The sequence below is a fragment of the Stegostoma tigrinum genome, chromosome 27 (assembly GCF_030684315.1).
Source record: "Stegostoma tigrinum isolate sSteTig4 chromosome 27, sSteTig4.hap1, whole genome shotgun sequence".
NCBI lineage: Eukaryota > Metazoa > Chordata > Chondrichthyes > Orectolobiformes > Stegostomatidae > Stegostoma > Stegostoma tigrinum.
Window position 1 is genome coordinate 31,757,421 of NC_081380.1, and position 19,554 is coordinate 31,776,974.

Sequence of the window (19,554 nt, forward strand, 5' to 3'; positions counted from 1 at the left end):
ACTCCCAAATGGCATTCTATTAACGAACAGACAACCAACTATCAAAAAATCAGCTTAAAATGCACGCTTCAATCAGAAACTGAATTCAATACTTCCTTCAGGTTTCAATTAAAACTTTAAAGAACATTCTGCAGGCAAATATTGCTCCTAGAAAAAAGAAACCACGAAACGAACCGAGGCCGAAAAGAATACTATAAGGACCTCTAAAAGGGGCATGTGTTTTTGGTACTATAAACAGCAAATTTATTCTCCCAAGACTTAGCTAGACTTACTACAGTTGTAACATTTATACAATTAGTTGATGTGCAACCAATTTCACTTCTACTATCTATTTGCAATAGTCAGCTCTCAACAATGAAAGAAACTTTTTTCAAAAAGTAGTACAGTAATAATATTACGCAGCTGCAAATTACCGATGGAACCAGGATGAAGCCTTGCACAATACTTACTGGTGACATAGTTGACACATGCCCATCCCAAAAAGGGCAAAATTCTATTGATGCTGAATTGAAAAGACAGACAGATAATAAAAATATTCAGCAAATTGAGCAATATATTTGGACAGAGGAGGAATCAAATTCTGAGAGCTGGAAAAATGTTACAAATGTGTAACAGGTTTTAAGCAATAATATGCATTATCACATATTACTCTGCGAATATAATTTTACATTTACGTTCATTCAGGTTTTTGGAAGTTTTTTCAAACCACGAGAATGCAATTAATAGAAACTGTTTTCAAACAAACTTAAAAAGTTTAAAATAATTTCAGAGCAATGGTGGCTGCTGATTATAATCAATTTTTAAGTCAGTTTGCTTCATCAATGTGCTTCTAGCTTTCTCATTTCTAATAGAATATAAAATATAAAAAATAGAAATGCATAAATATATACAGTGTATTTTTAAAATATCACAGCCACAGCTGAGCTGTAACAGTACCAATCATATGCATGCAAGAAGCATCCAGAAGGGTCTAGGCCCAAAACGTCAGCTTTTGTGCTCGAGATGCTGCTTGGCCTGCTGTGTTCATCCAGCTTCACACTTCGTTATCTTGGATTCTTTAGCATCTGCAGTTCCCATTATCACTGATACAGTTTTCTTCCATATCTGAGTTATAAGCAATATCACCAGAACTAGGGGCTTCTGTTGCAAAAGGCACTCTGAGGATAAAGCAGATATGTGGCTAAATTTCAAAGGATGAAAACCATGATAGATCCCAGGAGTGGAACATATTTTGTCTGCTATCGCTTCGAAAGAATGTTGTCATATAGAAACTTGAAGGGTAAACAAAATCAACCTGGAAGCAGATATCTCTAACTAGGAGAATGCTATGGATTTCCTAGTCAACATATGGGTGATTGTATTTTTTCATTGAGGAAAAAGGAAAATAAGACATTACTTTAACTGTAAACTTCAATCAAGTGAATATAAACTGAGAAAACCAATGTGATTTAGAATCAGGCATTTTGAAAAATGGGGCACAATGTTTTTCACTAATTTCACCAAGGAACCTACAGGAGGCAATGCTTAACTTGATTGGATTATTACGAACCCAGAAAGTGCGCAAATCATACAGACCCATGGAGAACAAAAACTACAGTGATAAGGCTCAACAACACATGGAAGTCAATAATGCTGAAACCAGAAGGCTGGTACAAAGTAAAAAAAAATGCAAGTAAGAGGTCTAACTCCCATTTGAAGCCTCCACAAAGACCTCAGAATGAAACAAGTCTGGCTGGTCTAACCGACATCTTTGCCGAGACTGCTGCAGGCCACAAACAACAACACAACTGATCAGCTCCCAGTCCCACATTCAAAGATTAAAGGACATCCTACAGTGGGCCTATTAGCCTATACAACCAATCAACAATAGCAGAGCTTTTCTTATTTTGATTTCTTACTTGATGACCAGTTTTAAATTGTGCCATACCTGTAAACTGCTGCTACTCTTACCAAAACCCATGCAAATGAGGCTCAAAGCCTATCACCGGAGAGAACTCAGGCCTCACCATTCAAGTGAAGACCAGTCCCTGCACACCCCAAAAAAAAATTCATGACCAAAACTCTAGATCAAGAGTGTACATTTGGTGGGGTTCAGTGCAATAAGAGCAGCCAGAAAAGTGTTGAAAACCAGGAGAGGCAAAAGTAAACATAGAACAGAGAATGAGCATGAAACAGTTAAATATTCTGAACACTTAAACATTTTCTTCAAGTATTCACAAAAACATGAGCAAAATCGCTGGTCGAAGTAAAGCTTCTATATTACAAGTCAACAAAAAAATAGTATGGTGTTTAGCTTCAGGTAAAAACTGACATCAAGCTATGCAATTTACGTGCATATTTACTATGCACTGCATCTCACTCGCCCAATTTTCCAATATGCAGCATTCTCTTCTCCATTCATTTATTAATTTACAGACATATAATTAGAAAACTTTATCTGTATATATTGAGCGAGATGAAGAGATTTACTAACCTTGACTCAAATGAGGCAAGTTACCTTGTAATCTTTAAATTAAATGGTTTCTCATGTTTCACATTTAATATTTTCACCAAAATTTCAAATTAAATGAATTTTCTCTTGAACCTTCAACATCACAGAATCTAAATGACTAGGACCTGGAATTACTACATAAATATGTTATAATAAGGTGTGTGCTATAATGAGAATGTTTATTTATGGTTTCTCTTATTACTGTTTCTCTTATTACTGTGCAGTCATAAGCAATAAATCACACTTGTGGTTTGGCAGGGTTCATATATCTACTTTTCGACATGGGAAAAGACTTTACAGAACATACCCGTTGACTTCTACTGGGAGTGTGTGCGTGGACCTTGTGCTGCGCTGCTCCTTCCTCCCAAGTTGAAAAAATTGCTACCACTCAACATTAAGGTTCTCAAATAACATCCTTTGCACAATAAAACACTACCATTTCCAGCAAGGATGAAACATTTAAAAGAGGAAAGAGAAACCAAATGTACTCCTGCTCCTATTTTATCTTGCTGAAACAGACGCACTGAAGATAGCTAAACTGGGAGAATGAAATGGAGTCCTTACAGAAAGGAGGATGTAAGGAAGTGTAGTCAAGAGAGCTGTGCGAGTTGGTGTATTTCCAATGCATGACAGTACACAGCTTAGCCCTGTAAATAGAGAGAAAGACAAGTTAAGGAAGAGAAGAGGCAGAGATGACCCAAATGAAAGTGACAAATTTGAAGATTCAAACTAAAATTAATGTTCCCAGTTCTGGAAGAGAGCAAGAAATGACACCAAGATAACCATCAGCGTAGCAGGTAAACAAGATGGTGGATGAAAAGGACTGGAACAATTTTCCACATACATCACACACAGACAGGCAACCCACAGCCACATCTTTTATTAAGAGTCAAGAATTGAACAGCATAGGAACAGACCTTTCGGTCCAATTTAGAGGAAGTGAGATAAGTTAAAGGATGAATTGTTCAATTAGAAAATGATGTCAGTCAGACAGAACAGGAAGGCAGTGGACGGGGTCTGCCTGGTGTTTTTTCCTTTGGACAGAAGCCATCTTCAGACAAACATAGTAGGATGAAATTCGAGGTCATAGATGTCTACAGTGAAGAGTCATCAATTGGGCAAAGGAAACATTAAATTGCTGAAATGATGCAGGGCATTGAACGAATGACAAATGTAGGTGGAATAAGGCTAGACAGGACAGAGAAAAAAAGTACAAAGTAAGCTTGGTGGAAAAGGAACAGGTTAAAATAATGAGTCTGCCATGCCATTCACATTTATGAATTTGGGAAGATTATGCACTGTCTCTAGACTACAACCGTTAACACCTCCTTGGCCTGCTGTTTTGAGACCTTTGATCACTAAACTGTCTCGCACTTTAACCTCTCAATCTTGACTTCTGTCTACTTCCTTCTCCTCGGTTTAGTTCTCAAGTATTAATTTGGATTCTAAACATTAAATTAATTTCTCTCTCCACTGATGCTGCCAGGCCAGAATCTCTGCAGCACTCCAGCATCTCAGTACATTGTATTTGTTTCAGATGAAAAAAGCTCCTCATTGTCAAAAAAATCCTCTAGTTTCACCTGAACTTTTAATTTAGCATTTTATATTGCTACCCTGCCAAGAGTGTACTTCTGAATAATTTTCAGATGCCCCACTGACATTTTATATTTCCCTGTTCCTACACCAGCATAGTTCCCCACGATGCTAATACCATGGACCCATTCCAAGTAGGAGTTGAGTTAAGGTGACTTAATGCTGCTGTGGACACTCCAAGATAGAGGATAGATCTTCCACCTCAAATGGAGCACGTTGCATTCAAGCCCAAAATAATTCACCAGTGGTTCAGGGTTGCACTACACCATTTTGCTGAACAGTCATGAAGAGTAACCTATAAAATGCCACGTTACACCTCACTGGGATAGTGTGTTGAAAATAAAGCCCAAGTATTCCCAGACTATTCTCAAAAGTTAGAAGATTTTTAAAACTTTGCAGAATTCCCCAATTTACCTGCCTTTTACACCCAAGTTGACAGAAAACATGGTCTAGGTTTCTGTGCTTTAAGAATTACAATGCATTACAAATAAATACTTTAGCTACTGGTAAACAAACAAACCTTTGCCTAACTCTAAACTCCTCTACTTAAAACTCTAACTCCCTCATAAAAGACAGACACAGGAAGAAAAACATGGGTGTTGTAGCCAAAGGAAAATCGGGAAAGCAGTTCAGTGGTTCCTGTTCATAGAATTTGCTGAGATAATTTGTGTGTAAATCAAAACACTGCTCTGTGGTCTTCCTTTTCTAGATGCTTTCATTGGTTTGCAGGAGAAAAGGAGTGGCTGGTACATATTTACAAAAGGAAAGTTCGACTGGCTTTCTTCAGACTTAAAGTAGCTTTTATTATAGAGAACAATGTGAACTATTAAGCTGGTGAAGATCTGAAGGTTGTGCCCTCTCTCATTTACAGGTCCAAGTTGCTCAGCTACCTGAGAACTATGCACATTGTTGGTGGCAGCCAGAAAGCCTGGTCATTGATAACTGGTTACCAGTCCAGACTAGTTCCTACTTATGCTGGCTGAATCTCCATTTGTACATACTTCTCATCTCCACTTCATCTGCAAACTGCACTTCAACTACTGCTTGACCAAGCAACTGTGTAAATAATGCTTACACTGAGTGTCAGGTTACTCATGCAAAAACTGCAGTAATCCTTCAGCAATCAATGCTTCCTGAAACCATTCCTTTCCCATTTCAGTCAACAGTCCAAAATATAGAAAAATAAAAGACTGTTTACAGTAATAATTTTTACAGCTACATAATTTTTGTTATGAGCATATTTGTCAGCAATGAAGGAAATGGCAAATACCATGAGAAAAACTCATGACTGTTGAAACAAAGTCTTCTCGTTTAATCTAAGTGTTTAGTACATTATGAGCAACAATAGCTGATGAAGTCTTCATTCAAATAACATCTCTCTGCAGTTGTATCAAGACCAAGGCGCTAGTTAGTGATTCAATACGTGGGATTTTTTTAAAAATCTGCATTAATCCTACAGTGAATACAATCTGAGCAATTTTAATTAAAACACTTAAGAATCCCTGATTTGGTAAAGAAGCATTTAAAACTCACTTCCCAAAGCCCAGGTTCAAAAGGCTGCACAAGCAAAATCTGTTATATTTTGCTTCACAAGCCGAAGCATTATTGCATTTTTAGCCCTCCATTCTCTACCCACGGGAAAGGGATAGAAATGTAGCTCCACAGTAAGACAGCAGATACAAATGAAATGCAGCTGTGCATCCACACCCTAAAAAACTATAATATTCTTGTTCATGTTGATCCCCAAGAATGCAGGAAAATCTCTACAGGACGTAGTGACAAGCTCACCATAAACATTTCTTTTACTCTTGAGCAATAATAATCATTCAGAACCTTCCATTTAATGAAAGTTCAATATAGTGCGCTGGTTATTGCATTTTAATATTATAAACAGACAAACATTTACTACACTTGGACATGCAAGTTTATAGATAAATCAACATTTCTCAGCCAATGTAACTATAATTTGAAGTTAATTTAACACTCTTGCTGTTTCCAAATTTCATTTCATCTTCAATGATTGGAAAGACTGATTGGGAACAAAGGATGAGCATTTAACAACAGAGGTATATAAATAAACCTACATGATCATTTAATTTTTCCATGACACCCATGAATTCTTGTACAGTTTATAATCAAATAAAAACCCTAAATCCTTTCAAAGGAGTCACAAATCTTTAAACAAAACCATGCAATTCAATACAATAACAATAGGAACATGAACTTCAGTCTAGTCAAATTAATGCCATGATAAACAGCTAACTATGCAGTGTCGCATCATTTAAAACTGCAAGCTCAAAGTGCAAAGAAATCAAATCAAATTAGAAGTGGCTCAGTGGGAACCTGTCTGACACTCATTAATCAAGACTTTAACATAATGCAAACATTACAAGTCTCGGATACAAATACCTCAAAAGATACTGTTGCTTGATTACAATAATCACGTCAAGAGCATCTTCCTTTGGATTTCCGACTGCAAACAGCTAACTTATTTAATGACATAATGTCTAAGTCCACCACATAAACAAAAGTGACAGAAATCTTAAACATTAGCTCAAATATATAATCATGCTCATGGTAAGCTCATATTCACTTGAGGTCCAGTACAAGATCAACCTCAGCTGAATTTGCAGGTTATACATTCTGAAATAAAGTATAATTGATTATAGATAGAAAGAAAAACTAAGTGGCCTGCTCCTGCTCCTAATTTGTATGTTAATTGTATTATACACCACCTAATATACAAGCATTTTTCTCTGCAGGACTGTTAAAATGAACAGATCTCATCTACTTACTGACTTCCCAGAACAGGGGTTTTCTACAGGCTCTTAAATTTGAAGAGCCTCTTCAAATGGCTGCAAATGGCAGAGATCCACCACTCCTCATATTGATCTAGAGCATGACCAACTTTGTGGAAAGAATCACTTTCAGGCAAAATAATTTTAAAACCTCTGTTAAAGAATGTGGAAAATTAGTTCAGGTACAAATTAGCTGAGTAAAAGAATTCTAACTGTTTAAATTTCATGGTTAATATGTTATTGTAATTTACTGTTTAAATTTCATCCAGACTTAAGCAGTTATGGACTCTCAAGGTGAAAGCAGCACGAGGTTAAAGAGATAGGGTGGGAGCCTGGGTGGGATGCTCTTCAGAGGGTCAGTGCAGACTCAATGGGCCAACTGGCACTGTATGGATTCTAATGATTCTAAAGTTAGCAAAAGAAACCAGATTAAGTGTTTTCTCTACCTTGGGTTGAGCTAATTCTAGTTTCAAAAAACAAAGAGTTATCTCGATGTGACTTTGAAAATAGAACTGAGAGTTGGATGAGTAAGGGAGTTAGTGGAACGAGGTGCTTTTGCTAGCATTTTCCATCTTCAAGAAAGTTGTACTTAACTGTACTATTGGGGAAATGGAAGGGAATAAGTGATACTGAGCAAAATTGTTGGACTGGCTGGCTGAACAAGTAATTATGGACTTCACCCTCAGTTCTGAATGAAGTGGTTATGAGTTGATATATTGGTTTTTGTTTTCTGAAGTTCCTTAGATCCAGGGAAGGTTCTTTAGATGAGAAACTGTGAAAATTTGTGGTATGAGTTTAAGCATGAATAATCATCAATTGGGACAGATAACAGAGGTTGCTAGTACCATGAAACCATGTCACAGTAAGATTCAACAGCCATAGAAGAATGAGCAGTAGCAATCAATATCAAAGTTTAATAATTTGGAGTTTGGAAACAGTGAAACTGTTCTTACATAGCTCTGAACAGTGCCAGGCCATCATACCAGAAAGAGCAACATTGGCTTGTTGGATTAGTGAGAAAGAAGAAATGAGGGTTGGTGTGGAAGCATTGGGCCAAATGGCCTGTTTCCACACTGTAGGAATCCTATAAAATTTGATCACATAAATTACTTCTCCCAGGTGTCAAAGACTCATTACTATTCATAGATGAACACAGACGAAACACCACCTTGATCATCACTATCATATCCCATTGAAATTCTGGTGACAGACCCATTGATTTTTACAAAAATCTATAACAGCATGAAAAATAGATAACCTGACTATTTTTTTTAAGGTACTATGGTCAATAGAATGTCATGTCACTAAAATAGTTCTTCCTTAAGGATGCCCCTACTCTGTGCAACAAATAACTGTTTGATGAGGAGGAAAAATTAAGCAATTATTCATATGTTACAGATTAGCCAGATAATGGCCTGCCTCCTACCATTCTGCCGAACAACCTCCACCCACCCTAACTCCAGATTTCTCCAGTTCCATTCTCAGCTGAAGATCCTGGAGTTTGCCAGGATACATTTCTACAACTGCACACAAAAACTTTCATTACATCACATGGGCTGCAAAAATCACACAACTCAGATTTTAAAATTTTGCTTAAAGGATAAAAATTCTAACTGTAGATAAAGCAGTAGATTGAGAAAACAAAACAAAAACCTGCCATGTAAACATAGCTCTAAATAATCAAGATTTAAACAAAAACTGACCTAAATTTGTCCTCCAACACCAGAACTGATAGTCAAGACCAATTTTAACAAATAATCTCTTAATAAGATTGTAGCCAGCAGAAAGAGCCATAAAACTTCTTTAGAAATATTAACTGTTTGTGAGAGTTGCAGAATCAAAGAGTTGGGCTGAAGGTAAAATAGCTATTGCATTTCAGCTTGGGTCAACCTAATGCATGCCTTACTGGCAGGAATTCAGTGTGAAACTTGGTTAGAAGGTGCTTCCACTCAATTTATACATGTGTTTCTGCAGACAGAAAGAAGCATTTCTGTTTGGATTGGAGTGGGGGGGGAACAGTACCTAGAAGATTTGCTCTAGTTTGCAGCTCACGGGAAAAATCTAGAGTCATCCTCAGTCTTGTGGAAGATTGCAGTCAATTTCAATAGTTAACTTTGTAAGAGCTGTGCTGAAGCCATGCAGGCAAACTAGTTCAAGAAAACTGGAGGAGGGCTTAGCCAAAAGTTAATGCAAAAATCCAGGTGTAATCTACACCACAGGAATAGTATTCCCAGTTGAATACTGCTGAGAATTAAAATAAATTCGGGAAGTCTGTGGCACATTTTTCGGATTGGTGCCAGAAGAAGTGAAGAGACCTTTAAGATTTCATAAGACAAATCAGACTCTTGAAAGGAAGTATAAAGTAGAACTGAGTTTCCAGAATTGGTCTTTATAAGCTATTGTGTTTATTTTGCTGGGCTTACTTTGTTTAACTTTTGTTTTTGTTTTTACAAACCAAACAGATATGGTGTACTTCTGAAAATTAATCACTGGGTGCTCAGATCTCTCTATAAAAAAATTAAAGGTCCCTAATATGTTTGTAACACACATTTGTGTCACCTTCAGAGATAGTAGGAACTGTAGATGCTAGAGAATCTAAGATGACAAGGTGTAGAGCTGGTTGAACACAGCAGGCCAAGCAGCAAAGGAGCAGGAAAGCTGACGTTTCGGTTCTGGGTCAGTTTACAGTCAGCGTGCAACTTGAATGTAGGAAGTGTCAAGAACCAACTTATTCAAAAATCATGCAAGCACACTTATGAATTAGGCCTTACCAGTGAACAACAAGCCTGAGCAATTTTCTTCCTTGTAGGCCCAGAGATGAAATACAGAACATTAAATTGTGTCTCTGCAAATTCAAGCTAAATTAGCCCAGAATGTGAATCATACTTCAGCTATATATGGTTTCATACCCATCATTATATCCATCACTGTCTACAATGACAGTCAACAGTTCATCTCACGCTTATTAGATTGTGGGTTCTCAAAGTTGAAGTACAACATTTTCAAGGATTATTTTCTCTCACACTGGTACATTAGGTTGACCTTTGGGTTCTGTTTCTTTGGCTAGCTAACTAGCCCTGCTTCCAGTGTTGTTGGCATAAACTGGTGGTTCTTATGGTACAACGACAGCATCCCCAACACTGGGCTAGGAGACCCAGGTTCAAGTCCCCTCTGCTCCAGTAGTGTGTATTAACAACATCTCTGAACACATTGGCTAGAAAATATATGTGAGCAACTGTACTTAATTGGCCACTAGGGCAGACATCAAGATATTCCAAATTAACAAACATATTTTGATGAATATAAAGCAATTAATAAAACCTTTGCAAATGTTTGTTTCATCATTTGATGAAACAATCTGTTAAAGTTCTTCACTTATTTTGTTTCACAAGAATCAAACTGCTGCGCTTTGGGGAAAAGTAACAACTTTCTCCTGCAAAAAGAACTGCTTTTGGCTATTATACTCGGTCAAATGCAGCAGTGCCCAATATAAGATTAAACTATTGGCAGACTACGAATCATCTATTTGTTCGTAAGATCCAATTTTGTTGTTGTTAGTTAACCCCTATATCCTGTATTAGCTCCTGCCTTTATGTGCAGATGAGAATGTCAACAGGCAGGCAGTGGTCATTTAGTTACTTGCACCAACGGCTTTCAAAACTGCATAAGAAAATACTCCCAATGGGATTGTAACAATTTAAAAATTCGGTAAGCCACAGTTTGAATAGAATTGTTCTTCTTTGCAGCTGTGACTGGCTTTGATGGTGATCCTTCCAGCCTAATCAGCAAGTATTACAGACTGTGATGTTAGAAATTTTGAAAATTGAAATAAATATATATAATTTGTTAAAAGTTCTACTTTCTATTATTTTACCAAGTTAACAGCAACACAATTATTTCACGAAGCACAACTCCTACAGCAATGTAGCTAAATATGCATGAATGCCATTTATAAACTCGTACTGATATAAAGCTGAAGCTTCTTTGGGGAAAAAGACATGATGGCTAAAGGAAAACAAAACTTCAATCTAACTTGACATATGGACACTGAATGATCAAGGCCATCTCAACTGAGATGCTAGCACACAAATAATAGGTTTGAAGAAAGATAAACCATAATTATATTGCCAGTATTGTTTCATTCAGTGAATAAGTAAACTCAGTGTCAAAGCTAAGCCTACATTTGAAAACATGGCATTTAGTACTTTTTTTGGAGGACACCAGCACCAGTTCTAGAATACTAACCAACCAAAAAAGCTGATTTTTTTTGGTCTGAAAGGAGAGATTACAAAATCATATTTGGCGTGTAATGCAGTTGGTAATTAGAAGTATGAGGAGGACTGTATTCTGAACTGATGACAACTTTTTAGAAACTTTTTAATGAAGCATAAGCAAGGCCATCTAAATCAATCCTACAAACTTCTGAACTGAAAATAAAAGTAGTACTCTACATTGGTGAATTGTTAACTACTAAGTAACATCAAGTCCACCGCATCATACTCTGTTACAACAGCACAGCTTGATTTCATCACAAAAGGGGTGTGTTGATACATTCCACAGATTTAAAAAGTTAGAATTTATTTTCTGTGACACTGAAACATGCATGACCTTGACAAAATAATTTGCATATATTATTTGTAACAGTGTGCAAACACACCAACAGTCATCACCCCACCTCTAAAAACAATTAGGATGACATGTTATGTCATCTGTTATACTGAAACATCAGTATGAACTTATTGATGGTCAGTTTTACAGAACATCTTCACATCAACTAGAACCGATTACTTTTGTCGCTTGTGGACAATGGTTTGCTATATACAAATATTCGCTAGACTATGAAAATATATAAAGAACTCTTTCAAGATTAAGTACTTTGGTCAAGAAATTTCTAAAAAATAAGTCATTTATGTCACAAAAAGAGTCTAAACAGGCCAGAGGCCATGGTGACTGTACAGCAAACCAGTCTGTCCTATTCCCTCACTCTAACCTGCAGCACTTGAGGTTTTATTTTCAAATGCTCATCCAAACCAAAAACTAAATTCATACACCATGAAAAGTATACAGCTCAATTTGCATTGCCATGTTTTTCGGAAGATTTGTCACTTTTATGCATTTCATAGTATTTTGTGTACTTCCATAATAGTGCGACTGTCCTTCATTTCAATAGAGATTGACGAAGATCATTTAAGTAGCTTAAGTCAATTACGTATGACAGTTAAGGAAGTAGGGCATTCCATAACAGTTGAATAGAAAATCTCAGCAACATGGTCAAGCTGTATATTGTTTGTAAATTCATAAGAATTCAAGAAGTTTATATTTTACATGAAAGCAAATGTATAAATGCATAAAGCCCTGTGGCACTTTGGAGAAATCACTAGGGGTGAGCAAAAATTTGTTTGAAAAGATAGGTTTAAATAATAATTTTAACAAACGTATAGAATTTGCATTTCTTAAGTTTGCTTCATATCAAAGGAATATTCCAAAGTACTGCACAACCAACTAATACTTTTATTTGGAAGTGAAGTTACTAATCATAAGTGCAGCAACATCACAGGTCTCTCAATTAGCCATGAAATAAATGAACAAATTAATTTGTTTTTGCTGGTGATTGATGGCAAATCAGAACACTGGGCAATATTTCTGTTCATTTTTGCTAAAATATATCAATGGGACTTTTGCACTAGCATAATCAGAGCTTCAGTTTCTGAAAAAACAAAGTAATAAACTTTTTGTTGGGACTGACAGAAAACTGTCCAGTTACAAAATGAAATTAGTTTCTCTTTCTTATTTCTGTAGCTGCACTTTGTTGTGTTAAACTTCGGTGGAAGCTTTAAAGCTCCATCCTAGGAGTTGGTTTCCCTTTGTGAATTCAGCAATTCCATGTCCATGAAGTCCCACAGGAGAGTATACATCTACCTAAATGTGGAACGGAGCATTAGTAAAACATCTCCAATTAAACACAATTTCATTCCTAACAATTCAATTGAACATTGGCACATATTATGTTCTCGTGTCATGAAGGGAGACTGATTCCAGAAAATGCGTGACTCAGGTAAACTGGCTATCACAGAGCCAAGCTGACATGACAAGTAGAGGTACAAAGATTTAGGAAGAATGCCCCAGAAAGTTCAGCTGAAGTAGGCAGGTGTATAAGACCACTGCAGCAGTTTAGAGCTCACAGAATCAATAGAGAGTTTCAGCAGCAGTACACGTTCAGTACCATGGCTACTAAGTTTACACCAAGAGTAAACTGAAGCACACAGTTAAGGCAAAATTTATATGCCCAAAGAGTGAAGAGCCCAAAAGTTGTCCTGCAGTCCTGACTAAAGTAATAGTGTATTTGGTATCAGGAGGGTTACAAGGCAGAGAGCTAGAATGCCCCAACATATGCAGAAATTATAACATAAAACAGACTATTCACTCCAATCTGTACTAGTTCATGACTCACCCAATCAGTAGCTGTACCTCTACTGATCAGGTCCGTTATCTTATCTCAATGTCCTTATCTCTACATATCTCTTCTTCAACAATCTATCATATTCTTTTAAAAAGGATGCTCAACTTTACTGTTAGCTCCTATAATACACGTCCTTTGCAGATTCTAATACTATTCATAGTGTTTTCGATCTAAATCCTATAACGCGATTCACTACAGGAAGATTTGAGTCTTGGATTTAGTTTTGTTTTAACTTTTTCCATCATTGTGTTATTGTCGAAAACTGTGATGGTAGCTGAAAGGAAGTGAAATTAATGAGTCTACAATAAAACAGAATAACTTCATAGCAAAAACAAACTAATCTGAAAGCTGAACCTTTGAGTTGCATCTAAAATCTGTACAGAGAGATTCAAGACATACATAAAACTGTAGACAAAGAAGCTTAATACTAGCTGTCATTTTAATATTTTCTTTTTATATTTATACTATTCATCAGCTAAATACTAACTTTGCCTTTTTCCAGTTTGGCAATCACCACCGCACGTCAAACCCAATATTAAATTGGCTTTGAAGCCTCAATAACTCATACTCTCGTCCAATTTTCAAGAAAACCTTATCAATTTAGGCAAGTAAAGGCCCAGAGAGAGTTAAATGCCTTTTATATAAAGTTTTGTTCAGCTTCACACTTCATTAGATCAAATATCACAATGTTAAATTGCGAGGTGTCATATGTCATTTTTAACTTGAATATGCATCGTGCTAAACAATAGCATTGAAATCTATTCATTGTGCACGCCTATTGTAATACAAAGATCCAAGTACCATAATGCAAACATTTTGACTATTTTTGTGCATGGTGTTTTAACCAAACACATCTAAATTGTAGCATACCACAAAACAGAAACAGAGTACAAAAGTAGGGTTGTTAAGAGTCTAGAAACAATATCAAATATCTAACAAAACAGCCAAAATTGAAACATTGTGATCGGAATCAGAAATAAAACATGATATGAAAATGTTTGAAAGCAACAATCTCAAATTTAAGCCTTGACAATGAAGAGTTGCATTAAAATCCATTCAGCCGCAAGTACAGACATTGTTTCAAGTAAAAATTGCCACAAAAATTCACCACAAATTTGACTACCTCCCCCAAAGAGAAACCCTGTCCACAGAACAGGTGTTTCTGTTCCCTCTTTTCTCACCATGAAAACACAGACCTTTGCTGGAGTACAATTCAAAAGCAATGGCAGCGCAAGTCATTCTTCATGTGTAAGGATATTGGCAAGCTAACCAACTGTGAAGAGTATTAACAACCCTGATAATATCTAATCAAAAACCCATAAAAGCGCATCTTCTAGCAGCAAGTACAAAAGTCTTGGCTGACTTTGATTTGTCCCTCCCAAGATAACAAGAGTTGAAACAAATGCAGTGCCTCAACCTGTTACTCCTGCTAAGATCAGTTTAATTCTCAATTTAGGATGAGTTAACTTTCACCTTCAAGCATGTACATTTGACACAATTGATGTGCTTTTGTCAGCTAGTGCTCAACAAATTAATTGCTTCCAGATTATATTTCCTAACCAAAGAAGAATTAGGCAAACTAAGACAGGGGAAAAAAGTTTAAAGTATAATTTTTCTTTTAAAAAAATCAGACTACTTAAGGCAGAAATCTGGAATACCACAAAAGATTTTTAAAAAACCTTTTCCCATCTGGATCAGTAAATTTGAGTCAGCACAGAATATTCTCCATGAAAATACATCTTTTCTTCATAGAAAATATCAACTTTTCACTGAAATAATACAAATATTCAAAATGAAAATGAGAAACTTATCAAGGTCAAAAAGTTATTTTTGATAAACATCATGTGCTTTCTCTTGCGAAATTTTTTTTAACAACACGTGCCTTAATTCAAATGCTACTTCTGCAATTAGCAAAGGAAATTTGAGATCTGTGCAACATCTTGGTTACAAAGCTTAAGACTCCAGAATCTTGAAACAGCAATTCAACTGGCTGTTAATAGAAACTTTAAAAATTGTACCTTGACATATGCAAACTGCCTATATGGGTATAGCTAAAATTGCAAACGAGCCTCTCAAAAAAGATATAATTCAGTCATCAGTGTTTTCTTTCACTAGTCTGACAGCCCAGGTTACACTTACAGTGGACTGGTGGAAGTGTAACAGTCCTTTGTCTAATAAATCTAAGCTAATTTGCACTCTGCACATCACTAGATTTTTCAGTTATGATGCAATTTAATCTTTCATTCCACCCCACGAACAAACAATAATCAAACAAAGTTGTCATATCATTTGATACAACAGAAATAAAAAAATTCCACTCATCTCATATGGTAAGCTGCATTAAAGCGAAAGGTTTTGATGAGAACCAAACGTTGATTTTTTAAAAATCTGTCAGGCATTTCTTTGCAAATGCAACTGCATTTGAAAATATAGTTTTCACTTTTCAAACACAAATTTGAATTTTCTTTTGAAAAATTTAGTAATTTCCAGCTTTTATATCAAAACTGATAAGGCATTACAAACAATGGTATGAATGCGAGTACAGGAAGGATGATTAATGATATTAAATAATCATCTATAATCCTTGCAATAAATAGGAAGGAAGACAAACAGCATAATTTTAGCAACCACAAAATGATGCCACCTGGAATTACAGAATTTAACAATATACTAGTTATATTGAACCTGAATAAAGAAATATCAATTTAGCAATTATAAAAAATTCCTTTAATGTATAACAATAGTTTAATTTAGAATTCATCTATGTTAATTACCAGCATAATTCCTCTTTACTATTTAAATGCAGCATTTTAATCATTAAACTTCACTCAAATTTAATGCTCAGGTGTTGTTGAGCTACAGATACCTTGAAACGCTCACTTTTTTTTAAAAGAAATGCCTGAAAGAAATTCTCCCAAACTCCAACTTCCAGGCTTTAAAAGTGAGGGCGTAACGTACACACTAATCAACAGTAAGTTTTCCATGAACTTAAAAATAATCAGTTGCACACTAAGCTTAATGATTGACAATATACAATACAAACTTGCAGCTGCAGTCAAGTCCAACAGAAAAGACAAAATTGAGCAAAAAACCCTCAATGAACAAAAACATATAAAGAAATGTCATGGCAGTTGCCTAACAGAGATGATAGGTTTAAAACATTCAAGATTTTCTGTGATATGAAGCTCTCCTTCAAAATACTGGTTTGTGACAACTCCCAGAAATCATTACTCACTATGTATACACGTGGTAGTTTTTATCTTGCTTCCTTCATTCAGCAATGAATAACTGAATTTGGAGTTTACTTGCAGGATTATATGCAAACCACCGTGTCATCACCACTATTTGTCAGAGGCTCCACAACACCTTACCGGTTTAGAGGGTGAGAAACATCAATCAGAATCAGTTGATTGCAACTAAACATTCATTATCTCATAACTTCCTTGAAATATCAAAAGTTTTATACATATTGATTAAAAAATTCTTGAGTATCATGTTGAAAATCTGTAATGAAATCACAACCTATACATCTACCTGCTGAGCATAATTGCACTTGAGGTGGTGATCATGAAACACTTTCTTGAAGTCTATTTGGTATCTATACCAGCAGTTTCAGAGGGCAGTTCAGGATTCTGGAGACACATTTAGGCCAGACCAGCTAAGGAATTCTGACCTCTTGCTCAAAATTACATTAGTAAACTAGTGTTTTTTAATGACAACCAGCAGTTTCGCCATTACTGACACTAATTTGCATTTCCATATTTATTAATTTGTTGAAGCTAAATTTCATCAGCACATTGATAGTGAACCACTCTGCACTCTGGCTTACTAGTTCAATGACATTAGCACTGTATTACAACCTGCCTGAAGACAAATGCACTGCAGGTCGTCATTCTTTGAGATGTAAATGACATTAGAATAATACAATTTACTCCAGAAATATTACAGTTTGCAGTATTTTAGCAAAGGATGCTCAAAAATATTTTGCTCAGCCTATGTTAAGACAGTTTACATAGTCTAAGAATAAGCTGTAAACATCTAGGGCGAAAGATATGTTTTACCAAAATGTCCAGCATTATACAAGTTAAAAGTCTGTTTATGACAGTAAATGCTTTTGTTTTATTTTACTCAAAACGATGACCAACTCATTAAAATGAAGACTTGTACACCCCAAATTCAAATATTAAAAACATATTAAAATGAAGGTACCCTTTTTAGCTTGATTGCAATCTTCGCCCACCCTATATTGGACTTTTAAATTATTGCCAATGCAGCAGTCTTTATTAATAATGACACAACTTGAACGGGTGAAGGAAGGCTTGCTTTTTTTCCTAAATGAAGGACAATGTCACATACATGATCCAAAGGGAGAAAAAAAAATTGAGGGAGGGGGCCCATCAAATTCTCTGAAAAGATCGTAAACACCAACCTTCGAGAATACTGTCACGACTCTTTTGCAGGTTTGTAAACACTCGAAAAAAATGCTCAACCAATAACGACCGGCAGCCGAGTGAAAATCGTGCATTAAGAAAAAAAAGTGGTGAAAAACACAGACCCTGCCTTTCTAATAAAGGCTTTCTTTATCCTAATGTTTTTTCTCCCCCTCTCTGACAAACAGACATGACGGATGTACGCAGGCTCGTACCAGCACTGCAGTCAGAGAGAGAGAGGGGAAGGAATTTGGGGCATCGGAATCCTGCATTTGTTCATAATGAAAATATAGTCATTGAGGAGAATTTATGGGTGAAGAAGGTGGTATGGTACAGGGGTGTTGGCGCGGTGTGAATGATACAATTTTACTGGGAGGGAAGGGGAAAGAGAAAGAGGGTAAGGAGTAGAGAAAGATAGGAAAAATAAGAGAGTAAACCCTCGGACTCACCGATATGAAGCGACTGCCCTTCAAACCAATCCAGCCACAAATCGAGGAGAAAATTAATGTCAGAAGTGGAGCAAAAACTCCTCCCAATTTTTCCCTCTCTCTCAAGATGGCGGAAGTGAAGGGACGGATTATGCGCACATTTACCTCACAGATTGCTCTCGGCCTCCCCGTCTCCGGCCGCCGCCGCCGCTTCCAGCATCCGCCCCGGTTGGCGGTCGCTCCGCCCTCCCCCGGGTGCAGGGAGAGCAGACGAACTCGACAGCTCCAGCCCTGGGTCTCTCGGTGGATCCCCTCCCCTTCCCTCTCCTCTCCTCTCCTCTCCGCCTTTGCTTTCCCCTCCCCCCCCAACCACCACCTTCAAAAACAAAACGGGGAGAAAAAAATACCGTGGTTTTTCTGATGTCGTGTATATATATATTTTAAAGAAAGGGTTATTTCAGTTTGTGGTTTTGTTTGTTTTCAATGGGGTGTTGAAGGGGGTAGTTATTTCTATCCAGCACCTCCTCTGCTGTCGCTCCAACCGCAGCCCCACAAGTCCCGTGCACACGCCCCGCGCACTGCTCTCGCGAGGTTCCAACTCTAGCTCCGCCCCCATCGAGTCCCGCCCCTACACCGGCAGCTCCGCCTCCGCGAACTTCGCTCCGCCCACCCTGGCACCCGCTTTTCCTTGAACCTCTTCCACATTCTCATCCTTTCGCATTCACCTCCTCCCCGCTTCCTTCTCTCGTCCTCTTCCACCCCCGATTACCCTGCCTCCCATGTTCCCCCTCCCTCATTCGGCCCCTTGTCTCCTTCCCCAATTCTCAACCCCCAATCTCCCCTCCCCCTTCATTTCCCCTTTTCCCCATTCTCTCCTGACCCCTCCCAACACGCGAGCTCCTGAACAGACTCTTTGTAACTTGCACTTTTCCTCTCCCTCCTCCTCCCCCCCCCCCCCAACTCAGGCTGACGTCTCAGTACGAACAGGGAAGGGTCAGATGACACTGTTTGAACCCACGCACGTACACTCTCTCTTTCTGTAATTCCCAGCCTTTTTTTTGCTTTGAAGAGCACTGGACTAAAACAGTTTCCGCACACTACGCGCAAGTGAGCATTCTTGCCTGAAGGCCTGCCAGTTGGACTGTCAGCAGCAGGCTGTTATGGTATGTTAAAACAGGCAAGTCCAGCTCCCCCCCCACCCACCCCATTTCTCCTCCTCATTATCTGCCAACACCCAGCAGACCAGGCTATGATCAGCAGATAGATGCTTGAGAGTGGAAATCTCAGCTCAACTTTTCCCCCTTCCTAGCCTAGTACTGCTGAGGCCAATTGCAAGATGCACACATCGTCCAGC

The 19,554-nt window shown here is 37.4% G+C and overlaps 1 protein-coding gene across 2 annotated transcripts in view; it reads right to left on the reverse strand.

The window, feature by feature from the left end:
• taok1a (TAO kinase 1a) overlaps positions 1-18,511 on the reverse strand; it is a 150,854-nt gene extending 132,343 nt beyond the window's left edge. Inside the window, exon 1 of one of the 2 annotated variants that reach the window (XM_048557431.2) lies at positions 18,366-18,511. The gene's annotated coding sequence lies outside the window, so the exon portion shown is untranslated. The other variant, XM_048557432.2, reaches the window with a different exon arrangement.
• Positions 18,512-19,554: the final 1,043 nt, after the last annotated feature.